The sequence below is a fragment of the Eleutherodactylus coqui genome, chromosome 7 (genome assembly GCF_035609145.1).
Source record: "Eleutherodactylus coqui strain aEleCoq1 chromosome 7, aEleCoq1.hap1, whole genome shotgun sequence".
NCBI lineage: Eukaryota > Metazoa > Chordata > Amphibia > Anura > Eleutherodactylidae > Eleutherodactylus > Eleutherodactylus coqui.
Window position 1 is genome coordinate 20,075,926 of NC_089843.1, and position 3,496 is coordinate 20,079,421.

Here is a 3,496-nt window from a genome sequence, read left to right on the forward strand (position 1 = left end):
CTCACCTTTCCCTCTCTCTGTTGATATCCCTCAAGGCTCTGTCCTAGGCTCCCTACTCTTCTCCATCTGCATCCAAGGTCCCGCTCTGATTACTGGGCACTCAGCTTCTGGGTCCCCTGGTAATCAGCACCAGGGCACAATGCGGGAACTACTGGTCTGCTGCACCGTACATGAAAACCCCTGTTCTCATATGTACAGCGCCATGTGATAAGGAAATAATCAATAAAGGCAATATTTTGTGAATTTAACCTCCATAGTTGTGTACACTCACTGTATACTTGTTGTCCATTATTTACAAGTTCCTGGGAATGGAAACAGTATTAGACCTCGGAGAACTGTTCCTTCCCTATATTCTGTACATGTACATTCAGATCAGGTTATGCTTGATCTACAAAAGTCAGTGTCAATTACTGTATAATAACTCATCAATGCCATGCCAACAATGGGTATATATTTTGACAGGCAGATATTCTTGTTATCTCTTAATAATAAGTCTACAGGGCTGTATTCTCATCTCCTATGACTTTTTCCACTCTTAATAGAGGTTTTTGGGCATTTCATCCTTTTGGGTACTGATGATTTATCCTAGTAGTTTTAACAGGATCTGCTTCATATGATGTAACCAACTGCAGGTGGTGGTGTGACACAGGTTGTCAGGACTCGAACCTGGAACCTCCTGTGTTCTGCATGGTGTCTCTATCACTGAGCTATCTAGGCCTTGGACAAATTCCCCTGCAAACCCTAGCTTTGTTTCTATGTTCCTGTTAACCTAGTTCTCGCCTCCTGGTCCTGACTCCACCTCTGTCTTGATTAGACTTCCTATAAAAGCTGGGCCTTGCCACTCCCTCATCACAAGATTATGCTGCTCCCAGCATTTGATCCAACTTCCCTTCTGACTACTATTGCTACAAGATTACCCTTTGCTGACTCCTGACTTTTTCTCTCCTGACTATGTTACCTGACTCATCCCTTGTACTGAATGCCGTGATTACCCGCTGCTCACTCCTGCCTTTCCATCTGAATACTCTCTAGATCTGTAACTGCTAAAAATGAGGCCACAAACCTCACGAGAATGACGAAGATCCTTTTTCTATCAGAACTACCAACCTCCTTCAGGAAACATAAGAGGTTTGAGGTTTAGTGTAAAAAGGAAAGCTATTGGCTCTATAAGTCACAAACCTGCAACCTGATGGCCTTAATGAGATGACCGATACGGTGCCGGAAAAACCAAGTAACGAAAAAGGATTAACGTTATCTGCATGTGTCTTCTCTTTTTATATGAAATATTTTATGGAGAATTTATATTCTTATAAAACAGTATGCAGTTTTTGCACGGATTTTTTTGAGAAACTGTTTTTAATGAAAATATTCTTTATGTTCTTCATACTTTTTATGATTCTATATCTTTCAGGAAAATGGTTTTTTTACAAAAATTTTTTATTTGTTTTATTTTTATCTGAAAATGTATTTCATTCATACATATAACCTGAAATGTTCTGACTGATTCATCAACGCGGAGCCGAAACTACTGAGGTTTGAAACATGACATTTGGTCAGCAGCTTCTTTGTAGAATGTAGAGAACAGGGATTTTTTGAAATTTAACCCCTTTGAGGGTGAAAAGAGGGGGGAAAAGTTTGTTTGGAAAAACAATATCTAACGCACCTGTGAATGTGAAACTTGGCAAAAATAATCTATTGAACAAATAAACACTTTTTTTCCGATTGCCAAACGCTGACCTAAATATTTGCCCGGCTGCTACTAATGCACACAAACCGCCCTAAGTGTGCGGTCCGACATATCCGCAGAACTATCAGGAGATAAAATGCTAAATCATCCCAGGGATTCCCCACGTGCTCCAATATCTCCAACTGTTAAATGGTATCGTTTACTCCCTGTTATCAGCCATTTCAGAATGAGGAGAAGATGACTGCAGTAGGGTAACAAACAATATCATATTTCAAACATGTGGGACTCATAATACAGGGCGGGCCATGGAATAGTAGAGCGGCACCACACCCTTATGAAATTTGTCTAAAAGAGAATCGGTCTTTGCTGCCCAATGCAACAAATCACAGCACAGCTTTCACTTTACCTCAGAAGTATAGCAACCAATCACAGCACAGATTTCACTTTACCTCAGAAGTATAGCAACCAATCACAGCACAGATTTCACTTTACCTCAGTAGTATAGCAACCAATCACAGCACAGCTTTCACTTTACCTCAGAAGTATAGCAACCAATCACAGCGCAGCTTTAATTTCTTATACAGGAAAAATGAAAGCTGCGCTGTGATTGGTTGCTATAAGCTACAAAGACAGATTGTATTTTAGACAACTTCCATATATTTCATCTACAATGGGTGTTGAAGTTTTATACATAAATGGCACAATAGGGCCGTGTACCGTCAGTCCTATTATTGGTAATGGCGCCGTGTACCGTCAGTCCTATTATTGGTAATGGTGCCATGTACCGTCAGTCCCATTATTGGTAATGGCGCCGTGTACCGTCAGTCCTATTATTGGTAATGGCGCTGTGTACCGTCAGTCCTATTATTGGTAATGGCGCCGTGTGCCGTCAGTCCCATTATTGGTAATGGCGCCGTGTACCGTCGGTCCTATTATTGGTAATGGCGCCGTGTGCCGTCAGTCCTATTATTGGTGATGGCGCCGTGTGCCGTCAGTCCTATTATTGGTAATGGCGCCGTGTACCGTCAGTCCTATTATTGGTAATGGCGCCGTGTACCGTCAGTCCTATTATTGGTAATGGCGCCGTGTACCGTCAGTCCCATTATTGGTGATGGCGCCGTGTACCGTCGGTCCCATTATTGGTGATGGCGCCGTGTACCGTCAGTCCCATTATTGGTGATGGCGCCGTGTACCGTCAGTCCCATTATTGGTGATGGCGCCGTGTACCGTCAGTCCCATTATTGGTGATGGCGCCGTGTACCGTCAGTCCTATTATTGGTGATGGCGCCGTGTACCGTCAGTCCTAATATTGGTGATGGCGCCGTGTACCGTCAGTCCTATTATTGGTGATGGCGCCGTGTACCGTCAGTCCTATTATTGGTGATGGCGCCGTGTACCGTCAGTCCTATTATTGGTGATGGCGCCGTGTACCGTCAGTCCTATTATTGGTGATGGCGCCGTGTACCGTCAGTCCTATTATTGGTGATGGCGCCGTGTACCGTCAGTCCCATTATTGGTGATGGCGCCGTGTACCGTCAGTCCTATTATTGGTGATGGCGCCGTGTACCGTCAGTCCTATTATTGGTGATGGCGCCGTGTACCGCCAGTCCCATTATTGGTGATGGCGCCGTGTACCGTCAGTCCCATTATTGGTGATGGCGCCGTGTACCGTCAGTCCTATTATTGGTGATGGCGCCGTGTACCGTCAGTCCTATTATTGGTGATGGCGCCGTGTACCGTCAGTCGTATTATTGGTGATGGCGCCGTGTACCGTCAGTCCCATTATTGGTGATGGCGCCTTGTACCGTC